The sequence below is a fragment of the Mauremys mutica genome, chromosome 1 (genome assembly GCF_020497125.1).
Source record: "Mauremys mutica isolate MM-2020 ecotype Southern chromosome 1, ASM2049712v1, whole genome shotgun sequence".
NCBI lineage: Eukaryota > Metazoa > Chordata > Testudines > Geoemydidae > Mauremys > Mauremys mutica.
In genome coordinates this window covers 193521215-193542499 of record NC_059072.1, presented here as the reverse complement: position 1 = coordinate 193542499, position 21285 = coordinate 193521215, and the positions used below count along the sequence as shown (strand labels likewise).

The 21285-nt window shown below is 40.6% G+C and overlaps 1 protein-coding gene and 1 long non-coding RNA gene across 2 annotated transcripts in view; one reads left to right on the top strand and one right to left on the bottom strand.

Annotated features, from left to right (window-relative positions):
- The first annotated feature begins 8693 nt into the window (after positions 1 to 8693).
- On the top strand, positions 8694 to 19686 carry LOC123352629. The gene is made up of 3 exons (XR_006574245.1): positions 8694 to 8786; positions 10043 to 10080; positions 19576 to 19686. It is a non-coding gene; the product is annotated as an uncharacterized LOC123352629 (long non-coding RNA).
- The window catches only part of LOC123352618 (T-cell surface antigen CD2-like), a 21664-nt gene continuing 17049 nt past the window's right edge, over positions 16671 to 21285 (bottom strand). The window contains exon 4 of the transcript XR_006574243.1: positions 16671 to 16784. The gene's annotated coding sequence lies outside the window, so the exon portion shown is untranslated. The remainder of the gene's footprint in view (positions 16785 to 21285) is intronic.

The window sequence follows — 21285 nt, the reverse complement described above, 5'->3', positions numbered from 1 at the left end:
ATCCATTCAATTTGAAGTCGATTTTTGGGTTTGAATAATTTTGTTCAAAAATCACATAAATAAACAGAAAAGTTGAATTAACTAAAAATAATTCATTTAGCTCCTAATCTTTTTTAAGAAATTAATTTCCGTTTGTTTTTTTTACCTCCGATGTCTTTTTATCTGTCTCCATTTTACCATTGACTGGAACCCAGGTCTGGGGAATAGAGAGAAAAATTGCCTATATATATCCAAAAAAAGAAACATAATTCATATTCCCTTGTTTTTGGTAGGATACCACTAATTTGATGAGCATATTCAGAACATGTTATACAAAGGAGACTTCCATTTGCTTCCTATCTTCTTTTATCTACTGCCTCTAGCATAAATTTCCCTCTGCAACAGTCCAGCAATCATACAGAAGACACTAGACAGGTTAATTCAAGAGTTTCTTTCTACTGGCAGGGCAGAGGGAATAATCGTTCAGTAACAGCAAAGGCTGAGAAACACTATGCAAGATAATAAGTCAAAAGGTTAAGATGAACATCTTCAAGTTTACTTTATGTGGATTACGCTCATGTTTCAGATCAAAGTGACTACATCTGAATCCAGAGATGCTACCTCTGTTTGATCTCTTAAAGACCAAGCTATCTGAATGCTTTAAAAACAATGATGACGAAAGGTCAAAAGACTAGTGACCTAGAAGTAAAGTAGCTTTTGAAAACAAGTGCTAGAAATCAACATTTTTATACAAAACAAAATCCTCAGTGTTTTGTGGTTGGTTTTTAAAGTCTTGAAAATAGTTTTGAGTAGATGTCTTAAAAATGTGTCTCCATGCTGAAATACCATGTATACAACAAACTTGGAGAGGTTTGCACTTCATGTACCTCTAGCTGCCTTTGACTGTCACATTTGAGCCACAGATTTTTTGACTTTCAAAGTATTTCACCTGTGCTTTGTCAGGGTTCCCTCCCCACTCTGAACTCTGGGGTACAGATGTGGGGACCCACATGAAAGACCCTCTAATCTTATATTCCACCAGCTTAGGCTAAAAACTTCCGCAAGGCACAAATTCCTTTCCTTGTCCTTAGACGGTATTGTTGCCACCATCAAGTGATTTAAACAAACATTCAGGGAGGGACCACTTGGAACTCTATCCCCCCCCAAATATCTCTTTCTTAGAGGTGGAGGGGGGCTTAAGAATAATATATCAACCGATAGGTTAACAAAGTGAGTACAGACCAAATCCCTGTTTTTAGGATACTGAAAATCAATCAGGTTCTTAAAAGAAGAATTTTATTAAAAAGTAAAAGAATCAATTAGGATGGAATATAACTTTACAGGGTAAATAAAAAGATTTAAAACCCAGAGGATTCCTGTAACGGATCGGACTCACCCCCGCGGCGCCTCCTGCTGGTGACTCCGGGAATTAGCTCTGTCCAGCGCTGGAGCGCCCTCTGCAGGCTGGTGATCCACCTGTCTTCAGCCCCCCCCCACCTGTGTCCCTCCCTGGACCCGGTGCCCTTTTACATGGGGTGCTGCCCCCTGGCAGTAACCCCTTTCTCTCTGGGTCTCCCTTCCTTGGGGAACCCCCACCCTCTATCCCCACCTCACCTCAGTATTGGCTACTGCCAGTCATTGTCTAGCCCCACACTCTGGGGCAGACTGCAGTATCAGCCTACTCATCACAGGCAAAGGGGTTTGGACCTGTTGCCTTGGCCTACCCCTGGGCTGCCCTCTGCAACCCTCAGGACCAGTTGGCCCACTGCTAGGCCGCAGCCTGGGGCTTTCCAGGCTGGAGCTCCCCAGCTCCTCAGCCTTTCCCCAGCCCTGCTTCACCCTAGGTACCTTGCCTATAGCCCCTGCAGCCAGGCCCTTCTTCCTCTTCAGGCAGAGGAAGACTGTCTGGGCTTCTGGCTTCCCTGGCCGCCTTATAAGGCCCTGTTCAGTTTGGGGCATGGCCCCAGCTGCAGCCACTTCTTCAATCAGCTCAGCTTAGAGCAGCAGCTCTCAAGCCCTGCCAGGCTGCTTTTAAACCCCTCACAGCAGGGGCAGGGTCCACCCTGCTACAATTCCCCTCTGATTCTGCTTCCCAGTTACAAAACAGGAATAAAATTACCTCGTAGCATAGGGAAAATTCACAAGCTAAAGCAAAAGATAATCTAACACATTTCCTTGTGATTACTTACAATTTCTGTAATTTCAGGATCTTTTTAGGAGATGTTTTTTTCCTGCCCTGGTCCCTCTCTCTGTCCGAGAGGGCACACACAAAGAGAGCACAAGCAAAACCTCCTGCCCCCAGCCCCCGATTTGAAAGTATCTTCTTTCCGTATTGGTCCTTTGGGTCAGGTGCCAACCAGGTTATTTGAGCTTCTTAACCCCTTACAGGTAAAGGAGGGATTTTATGCTACCCTTACCTGTATGTTTATGACAGCCTCATACTGTCTTTTTAGTGCAGAGTTCTGGAGGGGGTCGAAGAAAAGGAGTTTACATGAATGGTTTGGTCACTGGATATTCTGTCAGAAAGCTGTCAGATTCTGAGGTGGCCATGCTGCATGCAACATGTTGCATTTGATTCCATCTTCTCCCGAGTTGTAGGAAAATTGGTGGGTATATGCTTCTGAGGGAAACATGACTGGATGACTTCACTCTCCCCTTCCACAAATTTTAGAGCTCTTTGCCTATTTTGCCAATTCCTTTGATTCCATTTATCAGAGCAGGGGAAAATGAGACTAATGATTTTATTTTATTTTATTTGTGGGTGGGGGGGGAGGTATTCAAGATACTTGTACAATTGAAATAAACAGGATTTCAGTTTCTTCCTGAATTGTATATCTAACATCTTTTATTACCACTAAATTCACATATGGTGGTGTATTTAGAAACAAACGTCTGAGAAAAGAAAGGTTTCCTGGGACTATACTAATAAAACAATAAAAAAACCAAAACCCTCTCCTCCTCATTTGGAGGACAAGTGGGTTCTAAAGCATTTTAGAAACTATATAAAAGATTCACTTAATCTATCACTGAAATATAGCTGCCTTTGGGTGGTGTGTGGCAGCTGTTCAAGATTCATACACACCACACTGCAATGAAAGTTTACACAATTTATGATCAATCATGGAATGCTGAGAGGTTTGTTTTTTTTCCTGAAGTCTCAACTTCTGGGATCGTGTAATTACCTGAGAATCTCAATTTTCATTTTAAAAAAAAGTAAATTTCTAGCCCTCATGAGTTTCAGGGGAAAGCTTTCAAATGTGACTTGAGCACATTTGGGGATGTAATATAAAACCAGTGTATCCAGCTGAAGCTACGGGGGGGATTTTGTATTGGCAGAATGTATGTATTTGACTTTGGGATTTGGCTGGGAGACTGACATTTACATCTCTACTCTTGTGAAAAGTGCCAAGTGACATTTAATGAGAATAAGTGTCCAGGCTCTTAATTTTACAACCCTGGCAGCAGTGCTCTGTTTAACACTATGCTGGGACAGGTTTAGGCCTGAGTCATAGGAAGCAGTGCTACTCAAATTACTAACACCATTTCTGGCAATACACTGTATTTAATTTGGGGACCTCTCATTTAAGTACTGACTGGGTCCAATTGCTTGTTAGCTTGTGAGAGCTGACAAGATTACATTTTGGGATCAGAGGGAAGCAGGATAGAGTTCTGACCTGAAGAAGAGGTCTGTGTGGCTTGAAAGAATGTCTCTCATCAACAAAAGTTGGTCCAGTAAAAGACATTACCTCACCTACATTGTCTCTCTAATATTCTGAGACTGACACGGCTACTATTACACTACATACGTGTAAACAATTGTCACTTAAAATAGATGTGAGCTCACAAATCTGTATCGGACAATGCACTTTAGTTTCTAAGCCTCCAAGCTTTCCAATTGTTTACAATTATTTATTTGGTTTAAAATGCATTTCTAGGTTTAGGGAGGAAAATTGTAGTCTTATGAGTTGTTGCTTCTGTGTGCGTGGATTTTTTTTCTTAAACTCTCAGTGAACAATCACCTTTTTGCTTCAACTTCAAAATAAACCAATAGCCTCACTGCACAGCTAGGTGAATAACAAGAAAGATATTTTCAGCTTAGTGCACACTTTATGAATAAAATGTGCAGCTACGTGAACAAAGACGAGTCGCTTTTACTGAACTATAAAAGTCCTTCTCTACCCTTGAATTCAGATAGAAGCTATACAAGTTACAAATAGTTCAGACTTATGTTCTTCCTGCTAGTTTATTTAAATAGAGTAGCTTTAAAGATAAGCCCGTAGTGGGATTGGGGGGAGGGAAGAACTGGATGGATGTGCATGGTTTTTTTTGCAAAAATGTCATGTTTTTATGTCTCTGCAGTGAGTGAGAACAAAGGATGTGATTATTTCCATAAAGGGAAATCAGCTACTCTAAAAAAGAGATATAAGAGGTTTCAGAATGAAACAACAAAGTAGTAAGTCAAGAATGGATGTTGTAAACAGATAGTGGTGTTTGATCCATCTGGGAAGTAAAGTGTGTGAGAGGGTGAAGAGAGTCTATTTTTTTTCCTTTTACAAGAGTTACAACAGCCCTATATTTGCAGCTCTAAAAAGGCATCGAGACATGAGTGTAACTAATGTGAGTTATCCATGGTAAAATATCTTGCAGGCAGATGCTAGAAGATAAATACATTAATCATCTGTCTGCTTACTGCTGATAATCAGTGGATATAGCTACAGCAATATGTTTAGTCTCTACAGGGTTAGGATGAAGATTTGATCAAGATAGGATTTGCTTCTGAACTCAGTTGTACCATTGAAATATATAACAGCATGTGTTACAGTAGCACTGCACTAGAATACTTCATATATTTAGCTAGGAAAGAAGACTTACGTGCTTTCAAAAGGAAAGAGGGCAGATTTCTTCTAAAATCAGAAGAAAAGTCTCTCAAAAGTTTTGAGACAGAAACCAGGCTGAGGAGAGGTAAAGCAACAGTATACGAGAGAGTGTTTAAGTCAGTTAAATATTCAAACAGGTTTCAGATTTGTAGGCAATTAGTCAAAAAAAAAAAACACCTATAGATGAAGGAGGGAGTGTGGTATAGTAGTTTAAGCAGAGGATTGATTTTCTGAGTAAACTCTGGAAAGGCCCTTAGTTCTGTTTCAGTCTTTCCGTCTGTACAGTAACACTGTACTAAAGAGAAGAACAACATATTTGCATTTTCATCTACTTCCTCTAATACTAAGATGTTTACTCAGCCTTGAGGTTCAGTGCCGGTGTTCCCCACCATTATTGCTGTATCACATCCAATACAGCAGCTAGACTCCAGTGAGTAGCTGAAAGCTTGTTACCTCTATCATGCAAAGCATCAGTAGGAGTCATTGGAAATCCAAACAATGAACAAGTGTTCTAATGAGATACCTATTGCCATCTCACAATATTAATCTTGCAGATCAGTTTGTCTGGATGTCAAGACCTTTATGGAAATACAGCTAGAAAACTGAGGAAAGAATCTTCTGTTCTCAACTAGGTCATCTGCATAACAAAAATACTTCATTCTGACATCGCAATTTTCTGTCAGCTTGCTGGCTCAGAAGGTCAAATATTCTCCATTATTGCCAGGGATTAGCAAAAAATTTCCAAATTTATGGGAATACATTGTCATTTCCAATTTGGCAGCCAGTTTGCCAGGATCATTCCATTTTTTTCTGAAGTGACTTTTATATTAGGATAACAATTTTTGTTTTTAGGTTCTTTTTAATAGCTGTATTAATACTTAACTCTGTGCTATTTATAATTAAAGATATTGATCTTAAATAGCACTTTTCACAGCTTCCCAGGTCAGGCTGGTGTCTGCACTGAATTTTTAGTCCCATGTTCATTATAATACCATCTATTGCCATGGAAATTATTATGGTGTAACAGACTTCTCTTTAGTGCATCATGCAACATCCAAACAGGAGGTCAGATGGAAAATGAGGGGGAACATTAGTGCTTTAAATATAACTGGTAGTATCTTAAAATATCTTTCAATGATAAAATCTCTACTGGAAACACACATTAAAAGGCAAAATAATTTATTTAGTTTCTTTTTATCACTGGAAAATCCCATTAAATATGATTATGGTCGGGACACAGATGTAATTAAAAATGACATTAGAGAAAATTAAATTATGTATTTATATATATTAGCTTGTAGATAATATGAAAAAACAAACAAACTATGTTCATGAAAGATGGAATTGAGATATTGTGTATAAAACTAGCCACAGCTATGGAGCAAGACATGAACCTACTCATTTTATAACATTATGAATGAAAACTGCATTAAAATTCTTTTAGCAGTGGCATCTCTCTAGTTCAACTTGCATACACTTTTAATACTGGTGCAGATAGGTGCTAGAAGAAATGTTGTTATGAAAGAGGGAACTGTATCCATATATAGTGGGCTGGTAGTAATGTAAAAATATGACCGGAGAAAGACTGGAGAGTCAATAAAACTAATTTTAGCCTGCAGTATTGCTAATGTTCTAACAAAAGTCACACAGAGTCTCCCAGTGAGAGTTGCTTTCTACAGTAGTAATTGCTTCCCAAGAGCACCAGTACAAGCAATATGATTGTTGTAGTCATTTGGGGTGAGGGAGAAAGTATGTGTTTGCATGCATCCCCTTCTTTCAGCATATTAAAATATACAGCCTTTTTCTCAATTTCTTTTTGATAAATACCCTGATATAACGCGACACCATATAACACTCATTTAGATATAACGTGGTAAAGCAGTGCTCTGGGGGGGTGGCGCTGCGCGCTCTTGCAGATCAAAGCAAGTTTGATATAATGTGGTTTCACCTATAATGCGGTAAGATTTTTTGGCTCCCGAGGACAGCATTGTATCAGGGTAGAGGTGTAAAAGTTTATACCTGTTGTTTGAATTATCATTGTCTTTTAGATATAGATTTGTATGTTGCCTCCATGTAATAAAGGTAATAATTGGAGATATACCAATCTCCTAGAACTGGAAGGGACCTTGAAAGGTCATTGAGTCCAGCCCCCTACCTTCACTAGCAGGACCAATTTTTGCCCCAGATCCCTAAGTGGCCCCCTCAAGAATTGAACTCACAACCCTGGGTTTAGCAGACCAATGCTCAAACCACTTAGCTATCCCTCCCCCCTGATTAAGTTGTTCATGTTGATTTATCTGGCAAATCGTATTGACTTTGCATTAATTGACAGCATTGCAAGCACAAACTAATATTTGAAAGCCAAGCTGTAGTTGTTTCTATCTTGCACATCTATGTGTGAACTATTAAAATTTTGGAATTCTGCACCAAATGCTTACGTATACATCTGTTTCTACAAAGTATATCCCCACTACTTGTGTAACTGTTGGTAGATAAAAATCTTGCACCAAATGCCTATATATTCTTTGGTGAATAATATTTCAAGTATCTGTATACAAAATCTGTATATTGGATATGCGTATTTTACACCTGTACCTGTATGTCCTTGTAAATACCCCTAGAAACACAAGGTTCAGATCTCCCTTGCACCACATCTAATCCAGGAAACAGACTCTGTGTTGCTGTAACATAGGAAAAGTGTTCCAGTGAGCCTAGAGAACATTCTAATGATCCAAGATGACTGAAGCAGATCACATTGTAGCCATGCCCTTTGCTTGCCTCAGAATGCTTTCCATGAAAGGGTGGGTGGCATGAATAGTATAGACCTATCTATGCTGGCTTTACATTATGTGGGATTGCCCTACAACAGAGCAATTTCCATCTTCCCTTTACATCTATTCCAACAGAATTTAGCTTGAGCTGAAGTTCTTGTGTAAACAGATTCTAAAATAAAAAGAATTTGACTGGCAAGTTTATTGCATGAACAAAATAGAAGGCAGCTCATTTTTCCATAGGTCTATGGACTCTGTAGTGCTGACAGCAGTAAAAAGTCATTTCTTGTTAGAAATTAAACAGCTGTTTTTCAGAACATGCACATCTGATATGTGTAGTAATGATGTGACAGTTTTACAGGCACTTTTGTGACCATAATCTCATTAACCAAGTCAGTTATCTCCTAGTATGAGTTGACATTAATAGGCAGTGAAAGTAAAACATTCAGGGGCAGGTAGAGTAAAATTAGAAAAATACCAAAACCTATTTTACTTCATTATCACATTGTCAGAACTGACTTTTAGCACTACTGTATAAACAGTGTTGATAGTGATGAGATTTTATCTTGCTGGTCTGCAGAAACTTGAGCTGTGTGATATTTGACAGACACTAGAAACACTAGGGTTATGACATCATAAACTTTAAGTATCTGTACACTCAGAGAAATTACATGGAAGGAATGACTTCTGAGCTGATAGAAAAGGCTTGTTGCTGTTTCCTGCTGTTTGGGAACATGGTTTAAAATAATAATGGACCAAGGTTGAGTGGTTCAGACTGGACAGGCACCAAAGTGCTGAACTTTATCCAAACTCTTTGAAACTCTTGAGTTTGCAAAACTTGACTGAATAAATCAACAGAGTAGACTTTTTTGGGGTCAGATCTAGGGTATTTCATATTTCTAGGAGGGCCTGAAATACATTAAGAAAAGGCTTTCTTTGTGATTTTTCAAAACTTATACGTCAATATCTGTAATTTCAGTCTGAGCCAGAATCCAGAAGTATTGAGGCACAGGAGAAAAAAGAGAAGTAGAAAGAAGTATTAACCAACTCTTTTTGTACCTCAAAGGGCTTGATCTGGAATGTGTTGGACTTCTGGGAGAATTACTGAATGGGACAGGAACTCCTTTCCACATCCCTAGTTATAACAGGTTATATATTTGTAAGTGTCTGTTTTATACAGTAGCAGACTGAGACCAACTTATCTTGACATCTAAGATAATAAAAAAATAGATTTGCAGCACACAGCTTTCTTTATACAAGGCCCCAAATGGTTATATTTAGATAAAAGATTATGAATAACAATAGCATATCTATTGCACACCAAACCTTTTCATTTTTTATTTGACACTGAAAAGAAACAATTGAAATTTAAAACATAAAAGATATTTTGCTTATATTGAATATATTACTAATTCTGCATTTTCTGTAAATAAGGTAATACCCAGGATGGTTCTGTTGCGATTAAGTAGAGACAAACTGCTGTCATGGGCTCAGATATGATCTCTGAGGAATGACTGTATTTTAGATGGAATAATTGAGTAGATTATCACTCATCCTGACTGAGGCCCCAATCATGCAAGCACATTTATATGTGCATAACTTTACCCTCATAAGTAATGCCTATACCAGTGTTTCTCAAACTGGAATCGGCGCGGGCCAAGGGACTTACTGGCTGCCGCTTCCAGCAGCCCCCAGTGGCCTGTAGCGGCGAACCGCAGTGAGTGAGAGCTGCGATTGGCTGGACCCGCGGACAGAGCAGGTAAACTAACCGGCCCGGCCCGCCAGGGTCTTTCCCTACACAAGCGGCGACCCCAGTTTCAGAAACACTGCCCTACACAATCAATGGATTAAATCTTGGCCTTCCTGAAGACAGTGGTAAACTTCCCATTGATTTGAATGAGACTAGGATTTCACCCAATGGGACTATTAACAAGAATGAAGTTAAGCACAAGCTCAATGAGTTTACAAGATTGGGACTTTAGTACAAAGCACAGTGCTTCAGACTGCAAGTAGTCTGCTCATAGTGTTTGAAAGTGGATGTTTGCATTCCTTTTCCTTGATCTCCTTTGAAAAATGTACATTATTTATATTCACTGAAATAAAATTGTTCCCAAATGCAAAATCTAAATTAAAAATATAATTCATCTGTTATTAGAGTGTGCTACAATAAAAAACACAATACTTTTTTGGTTTCATTTTAGCATATAAACTATTTTACAATTTGAGCTTTCAAGGGATTGCCATAGCAATATAGCAAACATTTTCTCAAAGGACAAACTCTTTTGAAGAAATGATTGGGTATATTATCACTCTTGCAGTTTTATACAACCTAAAACTGTAAACTTTCTTTTTTGGGAGGGGGAAATAATAAATCATGTACATGGTTGTATAAAATGTTTTATTCTTGTTGACCAGCTGTTTAGATTCCACAAGAACACAGCCATGGGGAAAAAGTGAGTAATGCTGACAGCAGATGTTCTTGCTTTCCTTCAGAGTTTCACAGCTTATGATTCTGAACAACAAAAGCTATAAAGACTCTTCTTTCTATTTTTATTATCATAGAGAACCTGTTATCTAGAATCAATAATGGAAAAGTAGGTGGTTATCTTAGTTTTAGTGACTTCAGAATGCTTTTAGCACTCTAATACATGTCAAACCCCAAATGTCCTATAAAAACTGAAGCTAATAAGTTATCTTTCCTATAGAAAATTACATTCCATCATCGATAAAGATGAGGTTATAAAGTTCCATTTCTATGGCTGAAAACTTACTCTTGTTTGTCATCAGATGGATGTAGAATAGTTTTTCTCACACCTAAACAAGAGAATTCTGTTATGCCAGGATTCCCAGTTAATTTAAGATCAATCATATACATTTATAAAACTTGAGTATTACTTGCTTTTAGGGTAAAAATTCCTAAACTCTTAAGCTTATACTCCATCTCACTACTTTAAAAAAAGTGGTCTGATGTGCACAGGGAACCTCTAGGCATAGGAAGATCTAGTTCACAGCAATCACTGTCCCAGATATAATACTATTATTAAGAGCAGTGGCGGCTCTAGGAATTTGGCCGCCCCAAGCACTCCGGTCCCGCGGCTCCGGGGGACCTCTTGCAGACGTGCGTGCGGATGGTCCGCTGCTCCCGCGGCTCCGGTGGAGCATCCGCAGGCATGCCTGCGGGAGGTCCACCAGAGCCGTGGGACCAGCGGACCCTCCGCAGTCATGCCTGCGGGAGGTCCACCGGGTCCGCTGGTCCCGCGGCTCCGGTGAACCTCCCGCAGGCATGACTGTGGAAGGTCCGCCGGAGCCGCCTGCCGCCCTGCCGGCAAAATGCCGCCCCAAGCGCGCGCTTGGCGCGCTGGGGTCTAGAGCCGGCCCTGATTAAGAGGTATGCTAATGGGCTTTGGATAAAATTGATTTTATTTATATTTGGGGGTTTTGTAGTAGCTGTTAAAATTGGTGGTTTTTTTAGCACTTAGCAAACAACAATAACTAGAGATTAGGAACATAGCAACATAGTGCAACTAAACCCACAAACATAGAAAAGGGGTTTATTTTCCAAAAGCCCTATGCCACAGGGCCAATTAAGACAAGGCAGTGGAGTCTGTAGATGTAACAATCCTCTATATACACAGGATATGCATTGTGTAGATGATATCCTCAACAGCCTGCACTCTTCTTTTCTTCAGAGATCACATCCAGGTCCATTGAAGCATAGCTCAGTGTTGTGGCTTGTTTGTTTTGCTTTTGTTTTTAAGTGTTCAAGGCTGCAAACCACTTCATCATCAGGGGCAAATTCTGACAAATATACATGCTAGCAATGAAATCATCATTTTTTGCAACATTGGGTAGGGCAGGGGTCGGCAACCTTTCAGAAGTGGTGTGCCGAATCTTGATTTATTCACTCTTAATTTAAGGTTTCGCATGCCAGTAATACATTTTAATATTTTTAGAAGGTCTCTTTCTATAAGTCTACAATATATAACTAAACTATTGTTGTATGTAAAGTAAATAAGGTTTTTTAAATGTTTAAGAAGCTTCATTTAAAATTAAATTAAAATGCAGAGCCCCCTGGACTGGTGGCCAGGACCCGGGCGGTGTGAGTGCCACTGAAAATCAGTTTGTGTGCCGCCTTTAGCACACGTGCCATAGGTTGCCTACCCCTGGGGTAGAGAATAGTAGGCTACACTCAGGCTCTGTGATGGCTCTTTCTGTAGGAGGGTTTGGGGTCAGGATTTCTACAAATGGTTGTGGCTAGGTAAGTCTGCAAAGAAGGACCCTGATTTAAGCATGTATGTAACTTTGTTCAGGTGAGTAATGTTACATATGTGCTTAAGCATTTGTAGGATTGGAGCGCTATGTGGCTCCCTTGGTCAACTTCTACCCCTGAGCACATAGTAAATCATAGCGGTGCTATTAGTATGGCAAGGCTGCTGTCACGGCTTCAAGGTGACTGAGCAACTGCTCCACACTTTGGATCTAGACTTGAGGTGATTATTATATATCTCCCCCAAAAATCATTTTAAAGAGAACAGTGTAATGAAGAACCTTTCCATTTGAAAGGATATCTAATTAAACCCATAGCCTAAGTATTTCTTTTTAAAAAAAAAGGTTTAATTTGTTTGTTCAACAACAGTTTGGATTGTCCTGCTTGAGTTGCGATTAAGGCTTTGTCATCAATTGAAAGAAATATATTCACGTTTTTCGGCATATGGACTTAAAACTGAGGCTACCAGAAATGGATTTTGAGTACCTGGCATGCATCAATTTTTATCCTTCCAGCTCTTCATTTGCAGTAATTACATTGTTAAAAGATACAGAATAAGGAACATTATAGTTTAACTAGTGTGTAAATTGCAGCTCTACCCTGGCCAACACCTACAAGTCCTTGTCCCTGCCAGCAGGTAGGGGATCTTGGGGGACAATTACTGCACTGGTGGGGTGCAAAATAAACTTTATTAAGCAAATGCAAAAACAGAGAAAATTCAATAGTGGGGGGTATGGGGTTTGTTAAGGTAGACAATTGGGGAGGGGTTTCTTTTGGTGAACAGTAAGGGGGTTTCAATAGTGGGGTACAATACAGTAGGATACAATACAGTGGGTAACCAATTAACACAGAAATATATGATGTAACAGGTAGTTAACAATTTCTATGTAAAGGGTGTATCACAGCAGCATATAACCAACTAACAGTTATGGAAAAATATGTTAAATAACAAACAATTTTAGGTAAAAATGTGTCACAGTGGTGTAAGTGTAGAATGTGAGGTGTATCAAAGAGGAAAAAGTAACCAATGGGGTTTTATACTAGAGATTTAAACTTAGTGAGACACAGAGAAAGCTCGGAGGAGGGGGGCTGACAGTGAGAAGACAGACTTAATTACAATCATACAGAACACAGCAAAATCTTATCTATGATTTAACTTAACCAAGACTACACAAATTAGTAAGTAACAAAACACAATGCAACAATTCTCTAAGCCTAACTTACAGAGTACAATGTTAAACCTAACTTAACCACAGCTATGCAAAATGAAATTACAATTTATCTACACTAAAGGCTAAACCTAACCTAATGGGTGCACCTTATACTAGGGGTAGTTCTCCAAGGGTGTGGCTGCAGCAGTGGGGCAGCTGCAAGCAGGCTTATTTCTAGCAGTAAAGGTGCTGCAGAGTTAAAAGCAGATTACAGATACAGACCAAGGAGTTAGCTTGGGTCTGCCTGCTGGGGAAAGAAAGCCAGCAGCTAAGACAGGGGGAGTCTGCAAGAGGGAGTTCTTACCAATCCCCAGGACAGCAGCAAAGGCAGAAGCAGGCACAGCAGTTTCAGCATCAGAGGACTCAATTCGCTTACAATACTCAGGAGATCTCCAGGCAAAATTCTTTGTTCGTGGGAGGGGAGTTTAAAAATGGGAGTACGCTCAAAAATAAAATGAGAGCAGAGAAAGGACCCCCCAGAACCCCTGGCTGATCAGACCAGGCAGCAATGCAGGAATCTTTCTAAGGTCTGAGCAGAAAATGTCTGGTTATAAAGGCAAACTTAGACAGTTTCCCGTCAGTAACTTTGATTGGTTCCCCTTGTTACAGGGAGGAGAGAAAGCAGGGAAAAAACTGCAGGTAGGCATAGAACATGTCTGGGCAAGTTTTAAGCCACAGGCATGACTCATATGCTCAGCTATGTGGCCATATAAGGTCTTGCACACCTGGGCAGAGCACCTCTACACCAAGCCCAGGTCTGAACAAAGGAGCCAAAAGCCCCCCCCCCCCTCCCCGAGCAGAGCAATGGCTCCAGTTAGTCTGCACAGGTGATTTCCATGAACAGCAGGGCCAGGCTGTGACTTTTGTTAGCCCATGGCCTGGGAGGGGCGGACACAGAACAACCAGAAAGGAGAGGGAGAAAAAAAATGCAGCAGGGGGACAGCTGTAACAGACAGTCCTCTTTCAGTTATTCTTGTGCAAAACTTGCACTGTCTTCAATGAGAGCAAACACCCCAGATAAAGGATTGCAGGATTTGGTGAAATTAGTAAAACCATGGTATATTGGTAAAATATAGGCTAAATCCAAACCCAATTTTGTATAACGTTTGTCCAAAGTCTGTTTTTTTTCTCTTTGCTACTGTAATTCCTTTAGTTTTCACACTTTCCTATAGGCTATTGAGTGTAGTGAAAAGTGTGTTTTGAGAATTTGCATGTTTTCTGCTTAAGGCATGCCTAAGCTGAAGGGACTTCTTTGCAATCATTCACATTCAACCTACACTACATAGATTCTACATACTAATTTTAAACTGTGGATATGTGAGAAGTGACTTGAGTGTACATAAAATTGGCACACCCTCAATATCAATGTATTTCCTAATTGTGTGTCACCAGCTTTCCTTGGATAACCTTGTAAATTTAAGAATGTGTGAATGCAGGGGAATAATTTGACCCTCTATGACATGACAGCTTTCTGTACATTTTTTTTTTTACTACTGTGAGCAATGCAGAGTCAATATAACTACGGTAGTGAGCACTGATTTCCCTTCTGACTCATGTATAATCAACACATTCAAAGTGCAGTCACTATCTGTGGTGATCATGCATGAACCAAAAAGATCCTAACTTGACTTTCAGGTATTGAGTTGATTTTTGCAGAGCTACTGATTAGAATTTAAAAAAAATCTTTTGATGTATTAACTAAGTAAATCTAATGAGGCTTGTGGGATAGGAGAATTATGGAATTTGGTAAAGTTGTTTTTTCAGGCATTTTTCTGACAACAGTACTTTAGCAGATAGTAGATACTGTATGTAAGTTAGTGAGTTACATTGGAGAATGGAGCTAGCTTGGTCTTTTGGATGGTTTACAGTACACTTAGCATTACAACTGAAGCCAAATGACCCTTCAGGAAATATTCTTCTCTTTGTTACCTCTGTGCTTCCCCACTGACTTTGTTGGGGTTGCACAGGTTTGTGGGGGGTTGTTTTTCTTTTTTAAAATATTTACACATAGCACCTAGATGTCCCATTATGGTGGGCACTGAACAAACACTTAACAAGAGACCACAAACATTTACAATCTAAACAGAGAAGATCAACAAAGGATAAGAGAGAAAACTGCAGGACAGTGGCTGAGCCAGAAATAGAAACCTAGGTCTTCTGCATCCCAGTACAATGGTCCACACTACCTCTGGGGTGTAACTAAGGCATTAACTGGGCCATAGGCATACAAGTTCGACTAAAATCTTGATGTGACAGCCTCAGGTGCAGTTAGATGGGAATAAAGTCACTCCATATAGTGATTGTGGAGGTTACCAAAGCCATAGATCTAAAGTAATCCTCATGAAGTGCCCATGGGAGAAGGGCAGGGATGAAAGTAAGATGAAAGACTTACTGGTACGGAGACCTGACTCTGGGCCCCCCGGAAGGGGTGCAGCCTCGGGGGGCAGCCTCCCCCAGCCACCCCTTCCGTGCCATCCGGGGCTCCAGCGGCGACTTAAAGGGCCCAGAGGTCTGACCACTGCCACAGTAGCAGAGGCTGGGAGCCCCAGGCCCTTTTAAATCACCAGGCCCTGGGGCAGCTGCCCCTTTCTCCCTCCCTCTGCCCCACCCCATCCGCAGCCTTGGTGGGGGGGAGGGGCAAAAGGGACAGTGATGATAAAGTGCTGCCGCAGCAGTGCTTTAATGTCATCTGTGTACAGGCCGGTGCCAACGGCCACTTCTTACCAGTACGCCATACCGGCCTGTATCAGCCCACTTTCACCTCTGGATGAGAGAATCAACAAGGTTCAGAGAAAGTAGTTATTAATTAGACTGCTTGGTATTGGTTGTTAGTATGTATTACTGTTACAGGAATCTCACATGCCAATGGATACTGGCTCCTGTCATGTGACAAGCATATCTGCCTTGGGAACCCTGAACCAGGTCATGTCACTAGCCAAGAAATAAAGTTGCAGTTTCTTGCCAGCACTCCAATATGTCAGACCTTCATTACAATTAACACAGCTATTTTCCTCTCCATAAGATCAAATGACTGGCTGCAACAACTAGAGGCATGTTTGGGTGGGAGTGCAGGTATAGGGAGAAAGAGATAGATGTGATGAAAGTCATCTAAAAAGAGTCTTAGGGCCTTCCTCAACCAAAAAAACCAAACCAAACAAACAAAAAAGCCACAACAAAACAGAAGATGGCAAGGAAAGGTACAACCAAATGAAGCAAAAAGGAAGCAGATTTCAGGACTAAATGCCCCACATTAGCATGAAGTCACTTGGAAAAAAGGGACAAGATAATGACCTTTGATCACCTCGAGTCTCCATCGATGAGCCTTTTTATCACCCATTCAGTACAGATCATGATCTTCCACAACAAAAGCCGCCAGTCTGGGGAATTGCTGGCTATTTGCAAGATTATTTTTGTGGTGGATCCCACCAGAGCAGGTAATGGGACAGGTTCTGGTCCTCCAGGAGAAATGCTTACGATCTCTCTTTCATGTGGCTTGGAGACTTCAGCTGAGTGCGTGGCCTGGGCTGGGGGGGCACTGCCTGGTACAGAGTTTGAGACTGTGGAGGGGGTCTCTGCTGCTGACATGGCTGCTTCTGGGGAGCGTGAACTGGAGATTGAGGAAACTCCTGATATTTCAATTCATCACCCACTCATTGAATTTGCATTGGTGTCTCGTCATCTGCAATTACAAATCCGCCAAGTAATTAGTTAATGACTCGGCATGAGTCATGTCACCAGTACAAACAAACAGAAGATAATCCATGCTGGTTACAGAAGGAGTCTGCAGGGCAGCCTGTGCCTGTCTTAGTTAGGGAAGCTGCTGAGATCTTTCCCAGGCCCTGTTCCTCTAATGGGGTCAAGGGTTTTCACTGTGCTGGGGGTTAGTGTTAGCAGAGGTAGCACACAGAAACTAGTGCCTTTTAGTTATCTGGATATTTTGGAAATAAACAGAAGAGCAATAAGAAAAAAATTAGTCAAAAAGGAATGTGGCATTGTTATTTATGGTGAAAAGCTACTACCTAGGGAAGGAGGCTTGGACACTGGCAAGCAGTCAAATGCTTGCATAGTTTAAGTGGCATGGTGTTGGGGACCCTGTTTATTTCAATGAAATAATCAAACCTGAATTTGCCATCTACTCCAGACTACCCATGGCCCATCTGTTGGCTGGTAGGGGTCATGGTGCTCATAGGGTATTTCAGTCAGTTCCATCCCCTCTTATCTCAGTGCGCCTGCTCTGCTGGACAGTTACAACAGCTTACCAGAAAGCAGGAAATATGCCAAGGAGACTGAACTCCTCTCTCATCTCTGGAGGTGATCCCTTGAACACAGGGTTGAGACACATCAGCAGAGGGCAGCATAAAATAAGTTTGCCCTGCTGCTGTCTGTAGTGTAATTGTTCTGCAGGTAAATAGAGGATTCCGTACACAAGGGCAATCAATCTTGTACTTTTTACCCATACTAAATGTACTTCATATAGATGAAGTAAAGTAATGGTATTTGGCCACATTATTACCATTTCTGAAAGGCCAGTGACCATGTATGATTTGATTTAGGGACTGAATGACCCACTGGCTCAGATATTGAATTGATCCTAAACTCCTGTTGAACCATTCCAAAGGACCTAGTTACCCTAACGGTAACTAACACAGAGTTAAATGCACCTTAACACTCAGTGAGGACAAGGACAAGTCGGTTTTAAAATTGTGTCAATGGATCACGGGTAAATCTTTGGTTCCAGTAAGGTTACCCATGGCCGCTGGCAAGATGTTAAACACAATAATCGCTGTCTACACTAACTGCTAGGGCACAAAGTTAATGAAACATGGTAACTAAAACAAACTGTTTCCCAGAAACTGGGAGTGGGTGACAGGCAATGGATCACTTGATGATTGCCTATTCTGTTCATTTCCCCTCAAGCACCTGGCATTGGCCACTGTCAGAAGACAGGATATTGGGCTAGATGGACCTTTGGTCTCACCCAGTATGGCCATTCTTATGTTCATGACTCCTCAAGGTCATGTTCTAACATGTCTTAGCTTTCTAGTGAAGACAAGCCTAACAGGTCTGGAGTTTGGGTTTGGTTCAGATGAGCAACCAAAAGTTCAGTTGAACTATGCAAACCTCTCAGGTCTGCACGTTCAGACTGGATATATTCAAAAAAAAGGCTATTGGGAGATTTATGGTCCTCCCTATTGCTGGTCAAGCCAGTCATACCATGAAAACATCTCATGAACATGTAGGACTTAGTTAAACCCTGTTCACCCTAATGATATGATTTACCTGTAATGATGATTTTATTGTTAATTATTTATAACTAATACTCTGTTGTATTCTTGAATTAGATTTCTCTCATTACATATCTTTTCTTTTTCTGTGACCACTAAAACTAAAACTCAGTCTAAATTTTCAAAAATTACTAGTGATTTTTGCATACCTCTATGTTCAGGTACTCAAGTTGAGACACTTTAAACGGGCCTGATTTTTAGAGGATGAATATGATGGGATAGCCTAATTTTGGCAATTAATTTATCAATTGAACTTGGTTATCAGCAGATAAGTATGCCCAGTGGTCTGTGATGGGATGTTAGATGGGTTGGGATCTGAGTTACTATAGAGAATTTTTTCCTGGATACTGGCTGGTGAGTCTTGCCCACATGCTCAGGGTTTAACTGATCGCCATATTTGGGGTCGGGAAGGAATTTTCCTCCAGGGCAGATTGGCAGAGGCCCTGGAGGTTTTTCGCCTTCCTCTGCAGCATGGGGCACACGACACTTGCTGGAGGATTCTCTGCAGCTTGAGGTCTTCAAACCACAATTTGAGGACTTCAATAACTCAGACATAGGTTAGGGGTTTGTTGTAGAAGTGGATGGGTGAGATTCTGTGGCCTGCATTGTGCAGGAGATCAGACTAGATGATCATAATGGTCCCTTCTGACCTTAAAGTCTATGAGTCTATAATAACAAAACCTCTCTTATGTTCTGTACTTTCTGAAAATCTGGTCTCTTTAAAGTGTCTCAGGCTGCATATCCAAAAAAAATGAAGACACCTCAAATCATTCTCTAGGCATGCCTACATTTCAAATGCAATTAGTGAAGTTGGTTGTCTTTACATATATATAAGTTAATGAGAAAGTGTGTTGGTGAGATTCTCAAGCTTACATGTAGATCAAGGATGTTCAAATAATCATGGATGCTTCTCTGAGACAAGCTTTTAGACGGTCTGTTCTCTCTTCACTGGTAAATAATAGTCCTTGAAAATAGCACTGTCTTGTTAAAAACAACCATCAATAACCAAGATTAAAACTGTCAATTTAAGCATAGAATTTCAGTGTGACAAAATTCAGTTCTTTCTCTCTCACTATTTCTGAGCAGTTTGTGGAAAGAACTAGGAGATTTTAAGTGGTCAGACAGCAACATGAAAATTTCAAGGGCTTAACCTATTCATATCTTTCTGCTCTCTTCCTGATACAGTAAATCAGCAGAGCCAAAAAGATGATAAAGAAAACTGAACCTCCTGCAATGCTCCCAATGAGAACAATGTCCAGCAGCCCTAGCTCAGAGAGAAGAAGGAGATGTCACAGGGAGAGAAGAAAACTCCAGTGCAAAGTCTGGAATTTAGTCCCAGTGATCTGGAGGATGTACACATGTGAAGCTTATGACCTGGATAATGATAATGATACGAAAACCTTGTAGTTATATAGCATCTTTTGTCCTAGCATCTCAAAGCATTTTCACAAACAAATTAAGACTCATAACACCCCTCTGAGATAATGTTAAGTATTATTATCCCTATTTTACGAGGGGTAATTGAGGCACAACAAGATTAAACCACTAGCTTATGGTCACAAAGAATTCTGCTTCCTGCCAAGTTTTCATGGAACACAGAGTTATGAAGTGTGTGTGGGAGGTGCTTTATTTGATGAGCGTTCTAGGGAAAGTCTGAGGCAGAATTCACAGGAGTACCAAGAAGTTTTACCTAAGCAACAGTAGAGTCATCTTGTTGCTAGTGATGGTCAAACCTCAAAAGTCTTGTTCTAGATTGGCACACAAAGATCTGAATGCCTTTCTGGCCCTTTTAGAGACTTTCAAAATGCTTTGAATGGGCAAAAGTAGGGCTCAGAGTCTGACAAAAAACAGACTTTTTCAGGGGTGCTTCCTACTGGGCCGGAAATACTGTGAGAAAAGCTTGTCTTGTGGTATTTCAGAGCTTGCTCTTCTAGCCTTGGCTGGAACTCTAAACAAGAACTACACAATAATTAACAACAGTGAAGAAACAGAAAAACTAACCAGACTTTATGTAACCTCAAAACAAATGTTTGGTTTGATCTGAGGGTAAAGATTGATTGGTTGTTCCTTATTTTATCCAAATAGGCTTGCTTATATCTCTACTTCCCCCATCCAGCACCACACCTCTTTGGGAGTGCACCTGGGCATCTGGAATGTCTATTTGATTGTATGCATCCAAGAGCAGGTCCTTTCAGAAGGGATGCTGAGGGGGGCTAAATTCAACACAAGTTTAAAATTGCTTGTTGGGAGTAAGCTGGTCAAAAATGAGTGTGAAGTACAGTAATGTGCACTGGGTGTGCAAATGAATGCCATGTACGTAATGAGGATCAAAACCTGACTCAGTCCTTCCTTGGGCAGAACTCCCATTGAAGTCGATTACGGTTGTATCTACATAAGGACTTCAGAACTTGTGCCCAGTGGATAAAAGAAAAGTGGGTAGCAGGAAAGGCAACCAAAAGGAGGGTGTAAGACATAGTCCTCTTCTACCCCTCAATGTGTCACTTAGACTTGCTTTGCACACTCACTGACTACCAAACCAGTGCACATTACAAACCTTTACACCTTAAAGCTTGTGTGAGTTAGAGATTTCTGCACCTATACTGATGCACAAATCCCTAAATGTAGAGTAGATCCTACACAGAGCTGGTCTGATTTTTTTTCTCCTCATTGAAAATTATGACTTTTCAAAAAATCATAAGCAGAAATATTTTGGCTGACAACTGAAATAGCTGAGTTCAGAAATGGCACCTGGGAGCCCTATGGAAATTGTAGATCAGGTGCTTTATGCTTCAATTCTCCTCTGTAGGCTGGGCTCCCAGGTTAAACTATATCCTCAGAGATGCACCACAGTCTCCCGCCACCCTCAGGTTAGGGAAGGGGATCAGGCTGGAGAAG